This window comes from Phascolarctos cinereus, unplaced genomic scaffold, assembly GCF_003287225.1.
Source record: "Phascolarctos cinereus isolate Bilbo 61053 unplaced genomic scaffold, phaCin_HiC Scaffold_9;HRSCAF=440, whole genome shotgun sequence".
In the NCBI taxonomy this organism is placed as follows: Eukaryota; Metazoa; Chordata; class Mammalia; order Diprotodontia; family Phascolarctidae; genus Phascolarctos; species Phascolarctos cinereus.
The window spans coordinates 243,525,380-243,548,358 of record NW_027556402.1 but is presented as its reverse complement, the minus strand read 5'-3'; the positions used below and the strand labels follow the sequence as shown (position 1 = coordinate 243,548,358).

General features: G+C 43.5%; 1 protein-coding gene across 1 annotated transcript in view; it reads left to right on the top strand.

The window, feature by feature from the left end:
- Positions 1 to 469: 469 nt before the first annotated feature.
- PHF21A (PHD finger protein 21A) overlaps positions 470 to 22,979 on the top strand; it is a 215,033-nt gene continuing 192,523 nt past the window's right edge. Inside the window, 3 exon segments of the mRNA XM_078148326.1 lie at positions 470 to 694; positions 2,891 to 2,938; positions 3,725 to 4,056. The gene's annotated coding sequence lies outside the window, so the exon portion shown is untranslated.

Sequence of the window (22,979 nt, the reverse complement as noted above, 5' to 3'; positions counted from 1 at the left end):
GCCCCCTCCGCCTCCGCCTCCGCCGCTGCCCTACTTCACTCGAGTTTAGTTTCACTCACTTTACATCCGGGTTTTTTCCCTAGGCAATGGGGGCCGCAGCACACCCCGTTCCTTAGGCAAAGTGAAATAAATTCGCCGCACCGCCCCGACAAGTAGTCCGCCCGAGCGCCGCCGTTAGGCCTCCTCCTCCTCCTCCTCCTGGCCCAGCCGGCCCTGCCGGGCCCAGGCCCAGGCCAAGGCGCGGCCAGGGAGGGAGAGGAGGGGGAGAGCCCCGCGCCCCCGCGCCCCGCTGTCAGCCCGCTCCCTCCAGCTCCCTCACTCTCTCCCGAGCGGCGGCGGCGGCGCGCGAGCACGCGCACGGCGGCAGCGGCGGGGCCGCGCGGCGGGCTCTCGAGCGAGCGAGTGTGCCTGGGCCTGGGCCTGGGCCTGGGCGGAGGGATCCCCGGGCTGAGGCGGCGGAGGTGCTGCGGCCCGGGGCCGGGTGGTGAATGGGCTGGTGGTGCTCGCTGCTGCTGCTGCTGCTGCTGGGAGGAGGAGGAGGAGGAGGAGGAGAAGGAGGAGGGGGGGGAGGAGGAAGAAGAAGAAGAAGAAGAAGAAGAGTTGGGCTGGTTGGTCTCTCACAGTTAGTCTCCCGCTGCTCGGGTTCTCCTCGGCCCGCCCCCTCCTCTCACTTCGGCCCCGGGCCTCTGTGAGAGTGAGTCTCCAGAAGGAGGAGGAGGAGGAAGAGGAGGGGGAGGAGGAGGAGGAGGAGGCTCCCGTCCCTCCCCCCGCGGCCCCCTCCTCCCCACCCCCCTGCCTGGGGAAGCGGAGGAAAGAAACAGCCCAGAGAGAGGAGTGAGGGAGTGAGTGAGGGAGTGAGAGTGAGGGAGAAGAGAGGAGGAGGAGGAGGGAGGGGGGGCAGCCTCCCATCTTAACACACTCGAGTATATTCAAAAAGTGAGAGGCCAGAGCAGAGCAGCAGCAGCAGCAGCTCCAGCGCCTTCCTTCCCTCCCTCCCTCCTTCCTTGCTTCCCTCCCTCCCTCCCTCTCTCCCCATGAAGAAGAGTCCCCTCCTCCTCCTCCTCCTCCTCCTCCTGCTGCTTCTCCTGCTCAGAGTTCCTGCCTCCAGCTGCCAGGGGGACAGCCAGCCAGCAGCAGGAGGGTGCAGTATCCCAGCTTTTCCATTCTCTCTCTCTTCTCCTCACTCTCTGCTCTGCTCTTTTTTTTTTTCTGGAGTAGCTGTTTCTCCTCCCTCCTCTCCCCTCCTCTCTCTCTCTCTCTCTCTCTCTTCTCTCTCCTCTCTCTCTCTCTCTCTCTCTCTCTCTCTCTCTGTCTTGTCTCTGGTGTTCGTCTCAGGGAGATGCAGGGGCTGCTTGCTGGGAGTTTGTTGGGGTGGTGAGGGGGAGGGGAGGGGATGGAGCAGGGAGGGAGAAGAGGGGGGGCTCTTATCAGGGCCCCTGGAGTCAACTTGGGATTTCAGGAAGAACTTCCCCGGGGGGGGCGCCCCTCTCGGTGTCCTTCCTCTCCTCCACCGCCCCCCCCAAAGACAATGGAAAAATCTTGTCTATTTCCCCAGCCCCCTTCCCCTCCCCTCCCCTCCCCCCCAGGATGAATTGGAAGTAAGTTTATGAGCAGCCTGGGGAGCGGGGGAGCTGCGGGCAGGGCCGCCGAGGGAGGGGGGCTGGCCCCCCCCTTCGCGGGGGGAGGGCCGGACCGGGGGGGGGTCACGTTGTCCGGGGGGCGGGGGCGGGGGGGTGCCGGGGAGCTTCATTCTCTGCCCTTTGGTTTCCCCCAGGCTGATGATTGTTTCCTTTTCTCTCCCATTCTCCTCCCTCGATTGGAGGGGGGAAGTTTGGAGGAGGAGGAGGAGGATGGGGACCATTTTTTTTTTGGAAAACCATCTTGTTTGGCGGCCGAGAGATCTGGTTCAAAAAAAAAAAAGCTGCGGCTGCTGACGCCGTCGGGCTCGCGTGTGTGTGAGTGTGCGAGTGTGAGTGTGCGCGCGTGTGAGTGAGTGTGAGCGAGTGTGTTGGTGCATTTGTCTTTGGGGGCCGGGGCCGCGGCGCTGGGGAAATTCCGCTCCTTATTCTTCTTGGGCAACTTGTTATTCTGAAGAGTGAGCCTGCACCCCTCACCCGGGGCCGGCCTCCCCGCAGCCCCGCGCACGCACGCACGCACCCGCGCGCGGACCGCAAGCACTCCCGCGCCCCCCGCCCCGCCGCCGGGGGGGGCGGGGGAGGGCGCGGGGGAGGGGCCGGCTCGGCTCGGCGTGCGGGACTCAGGCTGCTCCCGCCCCGCGGCGCCCGCACTTGGCAGCACTTCTTGCTCGCCATCCCCGGGCTCGCTCTTTATGCTGCCCGCCGGGCCGGGCCGGGCCGAGGTGGCCCTCAGGGGGCTGGGGGGGAGCTGGACGGAGAGCCCCGGCCCCCCCCCCCCAGGCTGCGGCGGAGAGGCCGGGAGCCCGAGGGGTCCTCAGGAGTTAGTTGTAGAGATTGAGGGGCACGCAGGCAGGCGGGCGGCGAAGGGGAGGGAGGGAGGGTTTGTTTTCTTGGGTGAATCCGTGTCATCACATCCTGGTCAGATGTTGAAATATTCTTTGTTTGGGTCCCCAACTAGTGGGGCTCCTCCTGCACAGCCCCTCGGGAATCCCAGGGCTGGGGGTGCGTCGGGAGCTTGTGTGGGCCTCAGCACCGGCCTTGACACTGAACTTGGGGCTGCTTTTGGTGGGGTTTGGCTTATCTCCTCCCTTCTTCTCCCTGAGAGCTTGCTGGCACTGTGGATGCCTGAACTGGGGGCAGTTAGATGGGCAGGGGCCAGGGCATGTTATCTGAGTCATTTAGAGCCGAATTGTACGATGAGATTAATTCTAACTAATGGAATTCCGGTTGTTTTTTTTTTTTTTGCCCCGTAGGGAGAACTTACCTAGGTGCACGTCACAGAGGTGTCAGAGGGTAACAAGGTGGGACATTCTTTCTGTTGGTTTGTTTGTTTTTATAAAGAAGGTAGAAATCCTAGTTGAGTAAAATTCCTTGTCTTCCAGGAGTGTATCTTAAGATGACTGAAATTGAGGACTTTGAAAACATTGAAAGGCACTTTTCAGCATTTGCACCTTTAGCTTAAATTTGGGATCGACTCAGTTTGGACAGTGAAAATAAATGGGTCAGCTTCACTTGTTTTTTGAAGAGAAGCCCAGGATTTTTTTTTAAAGTTTTACAGTTTGGTTCCTAGAGTTGTAGGGAGCTGTTACTACGTATTTGTTGAAAATGCTATAATTTATTTTTTAAATCTGATATTCCTCCTTAGTTGCTCTCCTTCATGGGAATTCTTCATTGTGGGCCTAAAACTGATTTATTAATGACCACGTAAAGTCCTAAGAAAGCATCTTTAAATCTTGGGCATGTCTTCTGAAGGAGGAATAGTTGGTTGAACTCATGTTTATCAATGAAATTTCTGTGCTGAAGACTACATGAGGTTTAAAACTGTGCTGAAAGACCTTTCTGATAGTAGTTTAAACATAACAATTCTAACTGGCACAGTGAGCAAACTCATCAGGAACATTGTAGCTTAAGACTTTGTTTTCTTTCTTACAAATGTGGTAATGTTTGTAATGTGAGTGGTGTTACCCAATGGGGCCTTCTCACAATAAAATCTCTTCTGGTTGAGTGTTGCTGAAGAGTTTTTAAAAGTTATGTGCAGGGTAAGCAAGTAGTACTCACAACTCAGACCAGATTGCCTTCTTTTTCAGATTTCATGGACCTGGAGGTAAAGGACTTTTGAGAAAGGACCTCTTCATGGGCCTACGGAAGCCTCAGTGGTGAAGTGGTCCTATTTTTCCCACTTACTACATTGTCCTCTCTGCTGCCATCCTGGAATCATCCATGTGGGTAACTGCTTCGGAGATAGAGGCCCACTCACCTTGTGTGGACAGCTCTCAGTTCTGCCCAGTAGGAGGTGCTGCAGCGACAGAAGGCCATTTCTTCTGCTGAATTTTGAGCTTGGGCTTACCACTTGTGTTCGGAGTCTGGGCCCGAGGAGTGACAGGTTAACATTCAGCTCAGAGTTCCAGGAGTGCCTTCAGTAAGTCCATTTATGATTCCATTTCTAAGTGAGGCGAGGCTGTGTTGGAATGGAAGCCTCGACAGTCTTTTGTGGAGGGATGGCTTGAAGAAGGCGGGCCACTTCTCCACATGTGTACGTTGCATTGTTTCTATTCTTGAGGTGTTGATGGAGTTGGGGTGCTGAGCCTGCGTGGCACAGTTGTTCACAGAGAACGTGCACAGAAATAGTTCACTTCAGGGTCGCCAAACTTTGACGAGATTCCTGGGATCAGTCATTTTCTCATAGCAACATTTGCAATTGATGACTGGAGTTTCAGGCCTGGGACTACTTATCCCTTAATATTCCTATTAACAGACTGAAGGGCACTGTATTTGGAATTGGTAATTGTAGCGTATGGAGATATTTCAGTCTCTTTTTGGGTGGGGTGGTTCTCCAAATTGGAAAAGTACCATGGTGGATAGATGCAAGGGGTAGTCCACTTCTTTTACATTGGCCTCCAAAGGCCTTAAGTCAGGCTGTGGCAGTGGGGCTAAGTCAGTGCAGACGTTGTTCACAGAGTGTGGCTTGTGGACATAACTGGGCTACAGAGGAAAAGGGCTTCATACGTTCAGAGTGTGTGGTCGTCCGAAACTCCCCGATGGTGAAGGGAATTTGTATCTTTGGAAGTTAGTTGCCATTGCTCGTGAGGTCCTACACAAAACTTTTTTAAAACTTAAAAGGTTTGTGAAGGTTTTCAGAAGTTAACTGGGCTAAATTCCTAGATAGACAGCTCTTGAAGCTTGACACTGGACGAAGACTTCTGGGACATGTGTACTTCGTGGCTGTCATACTTGGTGACAGACTGCCCTGTGATCTGTTGATTGTCTCTTTTTGCAAGAGAACGCTGGAACCAGGTCGCTACTGGTTTAGAAAAGAATGAATGCCTGGGAGAATTGGGTCCTGGATGGGTGGGTAAAGTTACAGGGACTATACTATGGTGTTTTGTTTTTGTTTTTTTTTAAAGATACTTGTTTAAAGAAAGCTCTCAGTGTGTTTTTGTAGTTAAAAACTGCTGTCACTTTCTTTTGGAAGTTTGGCTGTGATGTCTTTTCCCCTTGTTAAAATTTGCTTTTCCTTTTGCCCCTCTAAAAAGAAATATGAGAACACGTGCATGCTCAGTCGTTGGTTGTGGTGGAAAGTGCTTTCTAAACCTTACGATGCTGTCTGCATCACCGGGAGGGATGGCTCTTGCTGGTACTGTAGGTCTTCGGTTTGGGTCGTTGGTCTCCCCTTTGCTGCAGCCCCGGGTTGTAGGGGGCTTGGGTATCTCTCTGCTGCTCCCACATTCTTTCTAATGTTCACACTAGCAGGTGTCATCACATAACATGAGGCTCCTAAAGGCGTTTTCAATATCACCTTGAGTTTTGATTTGCCCAGAACTTTTCAAAAAACTCTGTGACAGAAACTTTCAAGCCTGTTTTAAATAAATTGTGTGTCTGATATGTCTGCGTATGGGGTTTGTTGTTGTAGTTGTTGTTGTTTTTCCTTCTTTCGGAAGAAAGCAAGAAATAAATACCTGTCTAAAAGGTGGGGGTGGGGGCAACCCTTAATTTTTATCCCCTATTGGATATTTTTGTAGAGAAGTAACTTAGAGTTGAAAGTTGAAAGCTTTGAACTTTGTGGTTTTCTCTGTGGGCCAAAGTGCCTGAGTTTAAAGACTTTTTGAAAATAAAAGTAATTGTGTATCAATATACGTGAGACTGTGTGAAAGTTATATCCTTCATATTAGGAAATTTGGCCAGGTGGAGGAAGGTTCTATTTAAAGGTGAAGAACAAAACTAAATTTCGAAGAGCAATATTCACTTGCCTGTATCATGCTCCTTTTGAAGGATTGGCTAAAGTTATAGTCTATTTTATCTTCAGCATTTTATTGTCCTGTAGATGTTTTCATTTAATCATTATTTGAGGGGCAAAATAGAAGTAAATGAAGTTTTAAGCCTAGAATCTTTGGATAGAATCCTTTTTTATGCAAGTACAGTTAGATTTAGTTTCCTTTATGTAGGTGAATCTACAGGTTAGTTTCTAGAGAGTTGTGTTGCTTGTTCAGGAACTTGTGTTGTATTAATACTTACGTATTGCTAGGTTTTATTTAAAACCCCAAAATAGATTTTGCCAATACCACCTTTGTCAGAGGTCTGGGGCTTTTTTTTTTTCTGCTTTGAGAATTCATAGAGGGAATGTGTTAACACTGCATGCAGCTTATTATAAAACAATTATTTCTCAAAATAGCTTCTTTTTTGCTTTGTATATTTTTCTGTGGTAGTATTTTGTAAAGTTTTCCTATTCTTCTGAGGCCTATTTGGAGCCCTTATTTAATAATTCTTCTCCGCGTAGGAATGCTGACCTATAATTTTTAGACTAATTTCTAAATTACTATTTCATTAGCCCAATAATCTTAAAGAAGGGGTGGTGATCCAGATGTTATAACTGTGAGCTGTTAATGCACCAATCCATGCAGTTCTGAGTTGGGATGTGAATGTAACCTCATTCTTCCCTATCCTTTAGACTTTGGAAGTTTACTTTTAAAAACTGGCTAGTTTAGCCCTCTGAAAACTATTCCAGGCCTCTGACTCGGAACTTGTTATGGACCTAATTCTGTGGCAGAATCCTTTTCAGAGTGAACTGCTTCATGGGGAGAGAGGAAGGGGATGGGGCTTAACAGGTTGGTGATCTAGGCTTTTGTTTTGTAACTGTTTGTGAGCTTGTTGGTGGGGGGGGAATCACTTAAACACAGTAGCCAGAAAGATGAGTTTTGTTTTATTGTTTTGGCTGCATTGAGAATACAAACTGTCAGTTCTTGAGAAGGAGCGGCAGAAAAGAATTGATTTTTTTCTCTACTGCAGATCCAAGTATTGTTAACCATGTGCATCTCTGAAGCATCCTACTTAGAAACTAAGCAGCAGTTGATCTGTTCAGTCAGTCAGCTATCAGAACCAGCAACTGTTTTTTAAAAACTCAGACTTAAAAATAATCATAATAATCTCTGGATAAACTGGGGGATGGTAACCATAGCAACCACTGTCTCAGGCCTTATGGACAGTGGTTTGGTAATATTGATGAAGCTTCAGACCCTTTGGTAGCCAGTTATATTCACTTGTATGGAGAAATGGAGGCCTGGGTGCTTTGGGTGACTGGAGTTGAATTGTATCTTATCTATAGGCTAGCTTACCTTTTTCTTTTAAAAATTTCATGAACTTGATTCTGTTGCCTGTTGTGGAGGCGTTGCTACATGTGAAAACTGCATGGGGCTTCCTGCCTAAAGTTTTACTTAGTTTCACAATAGTTGTTGTGTCTTGGTCCTCATCTTGTGGAGTTCTTGTTTTGTTGTTGAGGATAGGGTTGGGCTGGGACCTGTGCTGCCGCTGGGGTCAGGAATGCACTTTGTGGAAATCACCTGGTGCTTATTTTGTATGTACTTAGGGAGGCACATGTTGTCTCTCTCTATAGAATGTGAGCTGTCTGAGGAGGAGTGCTTCTTTCTTGTCTTTGTACCCTCAGCAACTGTCCCGAGGCCTGGCACAGGATAACGACAGCGTAATAAGTGTTCCGTGATTGATTGATGGGGACTCCCTCAGTCTGGACTGCTGGAGGGCACTGAGAGGTTATGTGGGGGATGGGGGTAGAGGGCATGGCCTCGGGCTTTTCTGAATCTGAAGCCAGGCTCTCTGTTCAGCAGGCTCATTATCGGGGGTGGGCATGGTAATCAGGTGATTTATGTATCTTTTGGGGGATGATTCCCAAAAGTGAGTTCTGGTAGGAAACACAGTAAATAACATTTTTTCAAAGTATATTTCCAAATTGACTAAGTTAGAAGCTGCTGTATTTTGGGCCTTGCAGGGGGCAGAAAAACCCCAAAACTTGAAGCATTTTCTCCTCTTTTTACTTGCTACATTATTCCATGTGCCTGTTTTGACACTATTTTGTATGTGAAACACACTGATCCAGATATTGCGTTTTACAGATCGCGCTTGACAGTAATCTCTACGATGCCCCAAAAGAGAGAACAGAGTAGTCCCTTCTGACTAGATCTTGTCAAGCCTTGAGAAATGGTCCAGACTTCCTTGAACTTCTAGTAGGATGCTATGGCCTGTGTACTACAAATCCCAGGATGCAATGCACTCTTTTATTTGTCATCTGATGAGAGCATTGCATGCTGGGATTTGTAGTTACTTCAAACTGCTTAGGCTACTCTTCTCACATTGTAGTTCATTTAATGAAAATTGGGGCAAAGCCCAAGGTTCTTTGAAAAGCAGTAATCACTTTCATTTGAGTGAACTTCGATTGTTATTGTTTTATATGTTAAACGATTAAACGACAATGAATATTTAAAAATAACATTTCCTTTAGTTTTAGATTAGCTTGATTTTTACCAGCTTCTTTTAGAATTTATGATGATGAGTTGTAGACACAGATTCATGATTTTCGAATTAGGGCTCTCCAGGCTTTATGTTAAATAACCTTGGAGTTCTAGCCTCAGGTGCTTATTAAATGGTTTTGGAGTTGAAGATACTGTGGACAGTGCTAGAATCAGGGGGTCTTTATCACTTGTATTGCAGTATTGATTTTGGCAATGTCCTATACCTGGCTGTTTCCACCTTTCGAGCAATGGCATTATAGGTTGATAGTCAAAGATGAACTAAAACACTTCTGGTGTGCCAGGATTCAAGTATGCAGTTGCTTGTTTCTCCTGTAATTGTCATTAGCGTCGCGGACACTTGTGATAGTAGATGGACATACATATTGTTGAAAGTGATTAAAATGTTATTTGCAGTCATGGAAATATACAACCCAGAAGTTTGGTCTGAATGGTAGCCATGGGGGTGGAGGATGCTTGGTTTCTTCAATTTCCTGCTTGTATATACATGTATAAATTTTAAGTTTGGCTAACTTTGAAGTGGGCCAGCTTTTTTGCCTCATTAAAAACAACATTTTAAATGCAAAACCTATACACAGACCTTGGAGTCAGAGGACCCGGGTTCGAATTTTGCCTCTTCTCTTACTATCTGAGTAAGTCACCTTATCTTTGTGGGACTCTATTTAGGGTTAAGTGTCTATAGAAGGAAGGGTTTGGAATAAATGGCCTCTGAAGGCCCTTTTAGCTCTATTTCTATGACTCTGTGATCTGATAAAATATGCAAAGCATTTTGTGTATATCAGTAAAGTTATGCAAATGCAAACTTGATCATTACTCATCATCAGAAGCCCAAGTGATAATATCAGGATCTTGGGAGTAAAATCCTGGAGTAGTCTCAATGTGGGTTTTTTTAGTCACAAAATCCTAGAGGTAAAAGGACCCTGACTATAATAAAGTTCAACTTCATAATGATTTTACACATGAAGAACAGAAATCCTGAGAGATGTGTTTTTTAAGATTTTGCGCTAGTTAGCTGCAGGGGGGCCAGGCCCAGAGCTCATCTCTTCTGACTTCCAGGCAGTGAATACTTTGCTTTCGGTTAAGAAAGTTTAGACTGGACCAGTGTGTGAGACTCTTTTGCTTGATAACACTTATTTGGTACAAGGGGATAGGGAGAGATGGATGACCATGATTTATAGGGGAAATGATCATGATGGAAAAATAAGAATTTGAAAAGAGAAAAGAGCATCAGTGAAACTGACAATTTACAGAAGAGAGTAGAAGTTCAGAAGAGTACACAGACCAGGGGGACAGTGCTAGTATTGCCTGTTAAACTTAATATATACTTAAAAAAAGTCATAGTAGAGATTCATATGTAATCCTCTTTTCCTCTTCTTTATATAGAGATGTGTTCATCCTTGAAATATGTCATATTTATTATAAAAAATATATAGCCATGTATAATATGATCTTGGCAAAATTCTGCCTTCCAAAATTAAAAAAAAAATTGCTAACCCTTTCCCATCTTCCTAGTGTAATGGGTGTTGGTGTCAGGAAGGCCTTGGGTTCAAATATCCCGCTATACTTAATTGATGTGTGACTCTTGGGCAGATTACTTACCCTGGACTCAGTTTTCTCATCTGTTCAAATGTGTGGGTGGGGGAGGTTGGACTTAATAACCTCTCAGGCTCCTTAGGGCTAAAAATTTATGATGCATAGTAACTAATGGGAAGAAGCAGTCATGTGCCTAGGATTTTGTATAGTCCTTGTTTCTTATTTTCCCCACACTTTGTTTTGGGCATCCTCCAGTTTCTTTTAGGCCCTTCTTACTAGAGTCATCCAGTCTCTCCCTACCATTTTATACTTAGGGTAACTGAGGCTTTTGTCTGTGCTTAGTATTTTGTGTAAGAAACCAGTTTGGAGGTCTTTCCTGTCTGATTGGTTCATTTCTGCCCTAATCTTATTTTCTCTGCTCCTTGTGTGGAGTTCACAGAATATTGGACCTGAGAGCTACTGTGTGGATTTAAGAGCAAAACTGTGCCTTTAGTAGCAATTATTTGAATACTTATTTACACAATAAACCTAGTTTAATACCAGGAATCTTTTCTTCCATAAATAATGGGGGTTAGAATAGTCTTAATGTGCACATGTTAGACATTAAACAGCTCCTCTGGAGGTATTGAAAGTTTATTGTATCTGGGCTGATGTCTGCCATCCCGTGATTAATTCTATAGTTATCTTTTTTTCAGCCCAGTAATAAAAAGAGATGAAATTCAGAGAGTTAGGCTTTTTTTTTTTTATAAAAAACAAAGGGTCAGATTCTAGAAAGATAAAAAGTTAGGTTTTAACTGTGACCAGTGCAAGAAGAGTGTGATATAGCAACTTCTGTAGCTCATACCTCCTCATATTTTTCATCCACTAGCACCTGTTTTGATAAGAGTGATAGGCACATGGGAGGAGGGGAGAATTTGGGCTAGTCATATATAAGTTAGAACTAAGTCCTAAAGCTTCAAGCATAGGGTTTCAGGATTCATACTGAAATCCTCAAGGTCGAATGTACATTGATGAAGTTGCTACAAAAAGTCCAGATTTGGGGAATGGGGAGGGAGGCAAAGGGATAGGTTGAATCAAATCTAGGTGGAAACATACTATACATTTTATATTAATTTGAAATTTGAAGAAATGGTAAATTCAAAATTAGTGTTCTTCCCCCAGTGACTTTTCAGAAAAGCTTACTTGTATTTGGAGATGGCCCATTTAAAATAGGCTCCATTCAAAGTATCATAGGAGTTGTGTTAGGTTGCTACAGGAACCAGAGTAATTAATTTCAAGACATATATATTTTTAAAAAAGATTTCTTTTTGTATTTTAACTCAGTCTTTGAATTCTGCTGGTCACACAAATAATTGTGTCCTTGAACAAGTTATGTGTATACATACACACACACATATATGCTGAGTTTTAATGTTTAGAAAATTGGGAACAGTATTTTTTTCTTTGTAGTTAAGGTTATTTGTTAACCATTCAGAGCATATTTGTGATTAATTTCCAGTGTTCTCTACGGTGATACTGGGTCTGAAACCTTTCAAGTAAAGTACTGAAAAGTTTTCAGTTTCTGGAAATCACCTCTGATATTAAAAATATGATAATTTTCCCCATCAGACTTGGTTGTTAGAGGATAAATGGTGACAATAGAGGTTATAAATTTTACTTCTTTTTAAACTTCCAAATAGGTGCGAACTCCCAGTTCCTTGTTCACCAGAGAATTTGATTTACCAATATTTTGAGGTTAATTAGGTACCTTGATTTCAATACCTGCCTCTCGTGTGATTGGAGCTTCAGGAAAGGCTTGTGGTTGTCCTTGGAGGTTAAAGTCCAGACAAATTAAGTCTTGGAAGGGAAGGTTTAGTGTTGTGTACTCCTTTCTGCTGGATTTTTTTTCTCCTCTGTGTCTACAATATTGTACAGGCTACTAATTAGGTCCACTGTGGCTACCTGCTCTGAGTTTGGGTGTGGGTGTGACTTGATCTGTTCTTTATTTTTAAACTTTATAAGTCAGGGTATGTGATTTAAGAATTAAATTCTGATGCTTTGTTAGCACTCAACCTCCTAACACATCAAGTAATGAATGAGTGAATGTAGAATGTCATTACAAATAATTTTTTCTTTGTTTTGATGGTAGATTTTCATCATATCACCCTATTATGCATTGACTAATGGCGTTTAAAATATTTTTTAACATTTAGCAAAGTAAGTTTGCTTTTGAAAACATAAACAAATCCGTACACTATTTGAACTCAATAAAATTTTGGCCAACATTGCTTCCTCGGCTATAAACAGACTCATAGGCATGAGTCTGCAAGGTTTCCTGAGTGTCGCTTTTCCAAGGAGTAGAACTCACTCTTGGAGTTTTTTTTTCCTTCAAGTGGGCTAGCAGTATAACCACTTTTCGAATCATATCATCTTATTGGCTAAATACTTGGATGACAGTAGAATATTTGGCATTATTTGACAAAGGAAGGCAAAGCTCAAGGTCTTCAGGTCCTGAATAGAGATTCTCTTTGGATCATGCTTGGGAGGAAATTCTGATTTGTGGCTGAGGTGAACTTTCTGGTCTTTAGAAAGCGCCTACCCTTCATTAATGTGGAGACCCCAAAACGTCTTATGACTTGCTCCTGATCCTATACTTACTAAACTAACGAGATCTCACATTTCTGTAGGATTTTATAGGGCACGAAGTGCTTTTTTTCCACAGCTATGTGAAGTAGGAAGTTTACAAAGTTTTGATGGCCACAATACCTTTCATTCTGAGGGTTTAAAACATCAAGGCAAAATTTTGTTATCCTCCCTTCTGAGTTGGGAACTCTCTGGTGTAGTGTCGTGAGTGGAGAAACTGAAGTACGAAGATGAACAGTGGAGGGTTCCTGGGTCAGTGGCAGTGCCATCTTCTGACAACCTTTGCTTCCTTCCTTCCATGCCCATCTGTCCGAGCAGCCTTCTTAAGGAAGTGGTATGACTGTTACTCTCCTACTCAACCTCCAGAGACTCCATGTTGCTCCAAGGATAAATACAGGACTCCTCAACCTGGCAGGGCCCACTTGCCGCAGTCTGGAGCCGATTGACCTTTGAAAATTTATTTCACATCATTCTCCTTCAGAGGCTTTGCTCCAACTCCACAGGGCTGCTTAGGAGCTGTTAGAACTCTGTGTTCTTTCTCCTACCCCATGTGGTCCTGGGCTGGATAGGCCCTCCTTTGGCCTCTCTGACCTTTGTGGGCCACCACCTCCTTGAAGCTTTCCCTCCTCCCTCCAGGCGGTAGTTCCTTCTTCCTCCTTAAGTGACCTCAGGTTTACTTCTCTGTCCATGGTTCAGAGGGCTTCAACCAAAGGGAAGCCCTTTGAGGACAGGGACTGTTTGCTTTGTCTTTTTTTCTGCTGCATGCTTGTACATGGTAGGCAGGCATCTCATTCACGTTTGTGCTGTTGAATTCTGTCTTGTGTTTCCTTGGGCATGAGACCGTCCAAGCTTCTCTGTGATAACACTTGATTCTTGCCGTATTTCCTCTTTAAAATATTAAATAAAAAATTATGGATGCAGCAGGGACTTTGTTGGCTATTAATTTCTTCCCTTTTGCTCCAACATTTATTTCTCCACCATGACTTTTATCCCAGAGGTATTCTTGACTGTTAAACCACTAGCCAGTACTTACTGGTTCTGTCAGTATCTTTCAGGCCCCATGGTGTTCTTTGGCCAAATTAAGTTGGGAATCACTGTTCTAAGACTACGTTGCCTGCTTTAGACACAGCAGAAAAGGCATAGTAGGCAGCTCTGGTGACAGTAGGAGGACAGTTGCTACAAGGTTCCAGGCTTTTAAGTTGCTGGGAGCCTTTGAGGTGTTCTGTATTTTAAAGAAGCCCCCTCTGTGTCTGGAAGGGGAGAGAAAAAAGGAGGGGGGCCTGAGGCCTGGGCAGGCCTTAACTTAAAGGAGACACCCTTATTGTTTTCTCTGGGGTCCGACACAGAGAGGAAGCCGCCCCATCCTCTCCCCTTTCAGGAATAGAGCGTAGGATAGCTTGGTAAGCGTCTTCTCCCAGCGTGACGTGACGTAGCACGCATGTTAAATGGAGGTGGTGGTAGTTAGCTTGTGTGCTGCAGCAATTCTGAGAATGTCCTCAAATCCTATTTTTTGCTCACCTCTAGAGCTTGGTCAGTCTAAGTTAGTGTAATCTTTCTTATTCCACGAAGATCAAACTTTGCACCTTGAATTATCCTGTTAACGTCCAGTTAGCTTTACCTCACCCATCCCTTTCCCCGTTCCCATCCTCTCAACACCTTGTAGTTGTCTTTTTTTTTTGTGGAAGGGACTGATGCCTTTAACTTATCAGGACTTGAAACTAAGGATCCCATGAAAACCTTTGTGCTGTTTATTTCTTTTATTTAATCTATATGCAAAGCATATTGTAATTATTGTTGTTAGATGGTTTTAAGCTGCTGATCTTTTTTTGAGTGGGCCTTTGTGCTCAGGGGAGATTAGGAATGCCAAATTGACAACCTAGAATAAAGAAATAATGACCAGTGAAATAAAATAGGAGTTCAGCTCAAAAGCAAGCCAGATACAAATGTGGAATGAAAATATCTTTTAGTAAAATGTTAGCATGCTGTACTTGGAACAGATGTCACATTAATTCAAAAGAGAGCCCAGAAAATGTGGCAACTTTACGATGTCAATGGAGGGAACTGCAGTAGCTCCCATTCTCCTTGTATCAAGTTCACAGAACCCCCCAGCCCAGCACTATTCCACTCGTTATTTATTTTCTGCATGTGCTACATGTACATATATTTAAGGGAAATTAGTATAAATTGAATACTTAACGTTTTGCTGTGTATGTACTTAAATCCATTGCCATAGGGGTATGTGTCGGTTTGGAGAGCATCAACTTGTAGTGTAGCATTAAGGATTCATGTTTTAAATATGCATATCCAGAAATGTGGAATCCAAGAGAGTTTGACCTTTACTGCACCTTTCAAGGCATGTGTATGATAATATGTGGTGTAGCCTAAAAAGTGAGCTTTTCAGTAGAAGCCTAATGCTCTGGAGTGTAAATATGGGCAAGTTACTACTATGTGAGAGTTGTGTTTTGCATTTTTTGCCTTATATTTAAGTTAATAATTATATTGGACATTTACAGTTTTTAGGTAGCTAGCACTACATTCATCTCTCTCTCTCTCTCTCTCTCTCCTCTCTCTCTCTCTCTCTCTCTCTCTCTCTTTAGAGGGTGTGTCTAAAGACTACTGCCACCAAAGTAAGACTGCTAAATTCTTGGATATTGCTAGAGAAACAAAAAAAATTTAAAGAAAGAAAGGAAAGGAGAGGAGGGGGAAAGGGGTGGAGAAGGGAGGGACATTTCACAAAAGATTGTACCAGAGCATCTTTGATCTGCCTTCTTGAAGTACAGAGTCGGAGTGGGTATCTTAGTGTGGAGAGAAGCTGACGGGGGCTCGTAACCAGATTTATGGTGCTCTGCTTCCTGAACAGTGCAGTGATCTAATCATTAGGGACATATCCTGTGTGCCTATAGAAAACTCTTGCGCATGCTTATTATTATTCTCTGAGCTTTCCCCTAAATTTGCCTAAACACATGCTCTACATTTTAGAATTCATAAAATTTGGAGGGGTTTTTTTTTTAGTTAAAGACAATTTTATTTTCAAGCTTTGTAATTCATGTTAAAGGGAATTTAAGGATCATTTAGCAAACTCTATTCTCGTCAGTGGCTCCCCATTTCACCTATGAAGAATGACTAAATTTAGAAAAATTTATTTGGAGAGGAGACCCTCTATCCAGCTATCCTATTCCCAACCCCCCCCCCCCCCAGCTTATTAGAGAAAAAGAATATGGCAGAGGAAAGTGTAAGTTCTTGCCTGTAAATGATACTATAAGAAGTACTACCCAAATAGGACTAGGTCATAAGTTTAACTGAGCCTTCTGAATATTTCAGGACACTTTACAGTCATTGTTATACTCTATGTTGTTTCACAGTCGATGACCCAAAGGCCCAGGGATGTTTCCACAGCTTACAGAGGTCCACTCAGCATCAAGTCAGCGGCAGAGCTGATGGGTACAGCAACCAGTCACCTGGTCAGTATGGGTCACGTTTGCTCTGCTGCTTGTAAACCTTGGTGATACTTGCCTATGCCACCATAGTGTGCTGCACAGGCTGGGCATTCACAAGTGTGGGGTGTACTGGGTGGGAAAACTCCCTTAGCCATGCAGGTTGGCACCTTCTCTGAAACCCAGAGCCCTGTGAGTGTAAGTGTCTTGCCCAGGGTCACTTACCCAGTATGTCAGAGGTGGCACTTGAAACCAGATCTTCCTGGTTCTGAGGCTTTCTTTTCACTGTGCCATGCTGCCTCACAGAAGCAGTGGCTCTAGGTTCAAAGCCTGCTTCTGACCCTGGCTGGGTGATGTTGGGCAGGCCAGTGTATCTCCCCAGGCTTCAGTTTCCTCAGCTGTGAAATTAAGTTGGACACAGTGCTTTGAGGGTCTTCCCAGCTCTGGTTCTGGCCTTTGCCAAGTCATTGCCCCACTCTGGCCTCGTTACTTCTCTTTTAAAATGAGGGGCATGGAGTCGACTGTCATTTTCAGCCCTAAATCTATAATCCGATGGTAGTGGGCACTCTCTGCTGGGCACAAGTTACTTACTTACCTTTTGAATTCTGGCATTTTGCCTCCAAGAAATTATTTGTCATCTTTTCCTGTAATTGTTACTTTTTCTATACTAAATCATTATATGTTGCTGTTGCTGAACTCTGGAATGATAAATGAGAGGAGAGAGAATGCTTTTGAAAATCTGTTTTGGGGGAGACTTAAATCTTTGAGTCTGACTGTCTTTGCTCATATCATTATTTCTGCTCGGTGAGAGTAAAACCGATAGCTACGTGGGGTCAGGGGATGAGAAAGATGGTCTGTAACTAAGCATAAAGTATTTGTTTTTTCATTACCTTTCCCCACATCTCTGTCATTTTAAATTCTACCCATCCTTCAAGGCCTCTCCCAAATATTCCCTCTTCCATGTGGCTTTACCAGACACCACCTCTATCTCCCTGGGACCATTTTTTTTCAAACTCTGGGAACACTTGGTTATTTCTTCCAAGGCTATTTCTTTCTCTTCCCTTCGTCACAGAATCACAGAATCTCAATGTTGAAAGCCACCCCTGAGGCCTCCCAGCCCAGCACTTAACTGAACCAAGAATGTCCCCTACAACAGAGCTGATAGGTGTCATCCTGCTTCAGCTTCCTAGGCCAATCCATTCCGCTGTGGCTACCTTTAATTGTCAGGAGTTTTTTTGTTTTTGTTTTTGTTTTTTATTGTTACATTAAGCCAAAATTTGCGTCAGTGCAGCTCTTAGCCATCGCTTCAGGTTCTGCCAAGTCTGACCCCTCTGGTATTTAAGGGCTCTTTGAAGACAGTTGTCATGTCCCCAGGAAGCCTCTTCTCTGGGTGTCATGCCTGCTCTTCCTTCAGCCTGTCTTCCCAGCAGGATCTCGAACCCCACACCAGTGTCCCTTCAGAGTCCTTTGCAGGTGATCGGTGTTCTTTCTGAAATGGGATTCACATAAATGAATACTACACTCACAGTCTGATCAGGCAAGGGGACCTCAGCTCTGTCCCTTCTTGGTCCTGGACATTACTCCTGACTTGACCTGACGTGCTAGCCTGGGCTTTTGTCAACTATTTCACACTGTTGACTCACAATCTGAAGCCTGATTAAAAAAAAAAAAGCCCCCAGGGTCTTTTTCAGATACACTGTTGTCTAGGTATACCTCCTCATTTTGTACTTTTGAGGGTTTTTTTTTAAAATCCAAGTGTAAGACTTTACATTTTTTTCTGGTAAATTTCATCATCGTTTAATTAGTTGGCAAACATTTATTAATCATGCACAATATGCCATGCACTGTGCTCATCACTGGGGATGAAAAAGAACTATGGACAAACAAGATATAACCTGAGAGGAAAGGCTCCAGAATGAAGGAGGACCAGGAAAGACTTCCTGCAGAAAGAAGGATTTGAGCTGAGATGAAAGAAAGCCAGTAGGTGGGGAGGAGGGAGAATGTTTCAGGAGTAGGGCACAGTCAGTCCCATGAACATGTTTGGAGTTGGGAGATGAGACAAGGAGGCCTGTGTCCCTGGATGGAACCCTATGTTGAAAGGAGTGAGGTGTAGGCAGACTGGACAGGTCATGACAGGCCTTCGGAGCTAACAAGGGCATTTCTAGGGAACCACTGTACTTTATTGAATGGGGGCTAGGAGTGACAAGGTGAGACCTATGCTTAAGAAGATCTCTTTGATGGGTGGGGGATGGGTTTATCCCTAGCATTCTAGTCTGATAAGATGTTTGTGGATCCTGATTCTGTTTCCCAGTGGCTTTGCTGTCCCTCCGAGGGTTGTGTTATCACCTGGTTGAGAAGCAGGAGTTCTGGGGTAACCACAGGTCCCCCCCTTCCTAACTCTAGAGATGCCCTTCCCGTTGAGTCTTTGATGGCTGCTCTTTTGGGACTTGGCCATTTAGAAATATACTCACCCGTACTGTTAGCTAGCCCACAATGCTTCTGTTTGTTCCACAAGAAGTGAGACACTTCTACTAATGATTTGTTAGAATCAGGGGAAAACTGTATCTCCCATTTTCTCCTGATTGATGAAGAACTTCTGAGACAGGCTCCTCACCTGTGTGCCCCCCCCCCAGGGGTTGGACTATGAGCTCCCTGCAAGCTGTAAATCTAGGATCTTTTTTTCCTGGAAAGTAGTCTGTGCTCTGAAAATGCTTGTTGAGTTAAATTCACTGAATGGCACTTGGATGATACTTTTACTTTTCTGAGTCTAACTAGTGTGATTTTTAGGATAACTTTCTTGGGCTCATAAGCACATTGTATTCACTCAAACAGCTGTGGTGTATAATAAATAAGTTAGCAATTACAAGTTACAGAATTATAGAATTTTAAAGTTTGAAGAGACCTCAGGGATCATGCCTTCTAGGACATACCTGAAGCAGGAATCTTCTCTACAGAGTTTCCAACCAGAGGTTATGTACTTTCTACATGAGGGCCTCCAGAGGTGGGGAGCTTCACTACCCACTGGAGAGGGCCCATTCTATTAGCAGAGTGACTTTCATTTGAACTCTTTGTACTTATTTAAGAAAATGTTTAATTTTAAAAAGGCCCCGTGGGTACAGAGAAATTAAGATCTTAGACTTAGCAGATTTTTTTGAAGCTCGAAGGGACCCCAGTGATTATCTAGTCCAGCCTTTTCATTTTGTAGATGAGATCCAGAGAAAGGACATGCTCCAAGATCCTCTCAGTTTTAGAAATTGGAAACCATTCGATTCCACAATCATTTATTCTAGTCCCAAAGCCAGAAGTTGGCCTCTGCAGAGATCCTGAGTTCGGGTTATCCCTCAGGACCCCTTCCAGGAGGTTAGCCCCAATTTTGACAGAGTCTCATCAGAAGTTTGATGAAGGCTTGGGCATCACCTCTGGATTATATTTGGAGGAGCCTTTGTGTTGTAAAGCCATTTTGCGCCTAGAATCAAGGAGAAGCTGAGAAGAGCAGACTCCTGACCCCCCTCAGAGCTGTGACCTCTGCTGACTGTTAGGCACCACTTTGTCAACTTTTGGAGGACAGGAGACAGGTTAATTATGTCCACCTAGTCCAAAGGATGGAAGAAGTCGAGAAGATTCTTATCCGTGAGTCTGATGGCAGAAGTCAAAATCCTTATGATGCTAATACTGAAAGTATTTTAATTCAATAGCAGAGAAGTTTAGTATAATTCCCTCCCCCCTCCCGCCCCCAGTAACTAAGGGTAGAAAGCCTTGAGTATGTGCTGATGGAGGACTACAAATCTGACTTTGGATGCCATGTTTATTATGTATGGATAATTTACAGCCATTTCCCCCTCAAGTTTTGTAAAAGTTTTTAGGAAATTTTCTCCTGTGCTGTTGTGCTAAAGGAAATGTGAGGTTCAGACTTTAGCAGAGGTACTTTTGTTAGTGGCAGTTCTGGGTCTGAATTCAAAAGCTGGACATTTAATTCACTATTTGACTTATGTAGAACATAGTAACATTTGGTAGAAGAATGAATATCTGTTCGACTGAAAGCCTTTACTTTGTTTTTTTGATGTGTATGTGTATTAAATTGATAATTTTGCTATTCTCAAAAATACCTAGTGCAAACACAGGTATTGATGTGTTTAAAGTATATGTGGGAAACGATCAACTTTTCATTAAACAGTAAACTTAATAATGGTTGGTAAAAGTTGCTGAACCATTAACTTTTAAGGTAAAAACTGTTTCTGGTCATCACATTGATTTAATATGCTATCGTAAACTATGTATAAATGTTGGAGAGAGACCCCACCGAGTTATTGAAGGGTCACTTAATGCTGAAGAAAATGTGGTTTTCCTGCACATTCAATCTTTTGTCTATTTAAAATGACTAAGAAGGATGTCAGGTACTGTAGCATTAATTGTATTTTGTGTCATGCACACTGACCTGTCACTCGCTCTTTTAGGATGCACTACTAGTAGAGTTCAGTGCCAGAGGAGCAAGAGTTACTCAAGTTTTACACAAGTAATTTGAGTCAGCTCTCTAGTTAAAGATGCTGAATTCCATATGAAGCCCCTCTTCCATGGGCACACCTTCATTTTTATTTAGCATGGACTTAATACTTAACTTGACTGACAGTTGTTGGGATACTGGAATCTAAGCAGCTGTACCACATTTGTGTTGAAGCTTTCATTTGCTTTCAGGAACAAGGGGTACTTTATTGACTGTCAGTTGTTAAGAGTTAAAAGTTCCAGTGTCTAGGTAGCCAGGGTGGTGCTCTTGCTCTTCTGTTGGAAGTCGGAATGGATGCACATTTGAGGCCTGTTCATTATCTAGCCACTAGTACTAATAGATAGATGATACAGCCTCACCTCAGAATTTCTTTGCTTTTATTAGTTTAAATTAAACCCTTAGGGGTAATTATTCCAGCCCAGTGCGTGGGGAAGCAGTCAATGGGAGGTGTGCAGCTAGACCCCAGTGTAGTGTGTTGAAAATGTACCCATAATGTTGTGATGTTGCTTGGAGTATTTAGTGTAAGGCATAGAGGGGATACTTATTTAACAGGACTTTTAATAAGCTCTCTCTGCACCAAAGAGATGGTTTTAAAATTTCACTTAAGAAGACTTTGTAGTATTCCCCAGTAGTGTTTGTTCAGAGCAGGAAAACCTTATCTAAAGGAAAACTTACTCCTTTAACCGGTATTCATTTAAGTGGCCTTTACTATGCTTGGTTTCCATGGAAATAACACACAGCTAACGTTATTTATAAGGTAGAAGTAAAATAGGGTGCCTAATGGGACCCCCTGCTGCTCTGATGAAGCGACTTAGCAAAAAAAAAAATCCGTGCTCATGGGATTTTTTTTTTCACAAGGTTAATGGAAGCTCTGATTTCAGCCTTCTGTTAAGAGAACATATTTTTGGTTTTAAAGGCTAACATTAGCATCTAGCAAATAAGTCTTTTTGGGGAATCCGTATTACTTTCACTTTCAAGTTTTAGGATCATTTAATCAGTGTGATTAAGACTTTGGGTTTTAGACCCTTGTTGCTCTGTTTTGTTTTGTTTTGCCTTAAAAAGTCAAATTCTCCTATATTCTGTTTGAATTTGCCAGTAACATTTCAATATACAGATTTAAGAAATGTTTGGTCATGAAAGCAATGACAAAAAAAAAACCCAGTGTGTTGAATCAAATACTGATTTTTTTTTAAATGTGAAAAATCAGAAACATTTTTTGAGTTTGGAGGCTTTACTCAGGGTTATTTTTTGTTTGTGCTGTGTGGCTGAATCTGCAGTCAGCAGAGAAGATTCTAATTTTCTGTTGGGTTGGAATCACAATTTTTCTTTTTTCTTTTAGAAATGGATTAAGCAGTCACCAGTCCTACTTGATCCAAATAAATGGTGTTAATTTTTTTAGCCTTTGAAATGTAGATTTGGGATAAAGTCTTGGCTTTTTTTCCCTTTGTACCTCTTAGGTATGAGAAATATGCTAGGCCTGTTCTTAGAGTTTTGTAGGCCTGCAGCAAAGCCTTGTATTTCTTAAGCCCGCTCAGGTGAAAGAATATCATGCTCTTCATGTTTGTGTGTGGGGAATGTGTGTGTGTGTGTGTGTGTGTGTGTGTGTGCATATATCTCTGTGTGTGTGTGTATATATATGTATCTGTGTGTGTGTATGTGTGTGTATATATATGTATCTGTGTGTGTGTGTGTGTGTGTGTGTGTGTGTGACACTAATTTTTCTGTAGCCTGAAAGGCACCTGCTCATTTTCCAGCCTGGTGAATGTAGTAGTTCTGTGTTGAGAAATGAGGCAAGATGAATACAAAAGGTGCTGTGATTTTTATTTCTTTAGTTGGGGTCGTCCTTGGCAGCTTTGGGGTGGTTATCTGCTTGTCTGGCGTGCTCTGTGATGATTCTGGACTAGCAATAGAGCCCAAGTATTCCTCTGCCTATATGTTTGGAAAGCAAGTTCTGTATGTAGTACACTTGTGGTGCTCTTGGGAGGAGGAGTTTTTGTTGTCACTTGTGTTTTTGGACAGACTTTTGGCTCTAGCTGGGCTAACCGAGCTCTGGGAGTGTGCGGCTTTGTTTGGGTCTGGTTGGAATCCTACTGAATTTTCTGTGTTTAAGGGGATTTCTTATTGTCTTTGTTTCACTAGTTTCTTCTGCTTGTTTTAAAAAGGATTCCTTTGGTATTTAAAAATGTTTTAAATTTGTGAGGATGAAGCTTTTTCTTGTATGTTTCTTAATTTGGTGTTTATCAGTGACCTTCCTTAGTGACTGTTTGAATTGTCTACGTGCTTTAGAAACACCAGAATTTGGGGCTATTATCCCATTGCTGGGAGCTCAACTCCCAAGTAAGTTTCTGTAAATGCTGTGCTGGGCATTGAATCTCCTCCTCTGCTTCTGTTTCACACCCAGATCTCCCATTAGTGTTAATAGGAGGCCCTCGGTTAA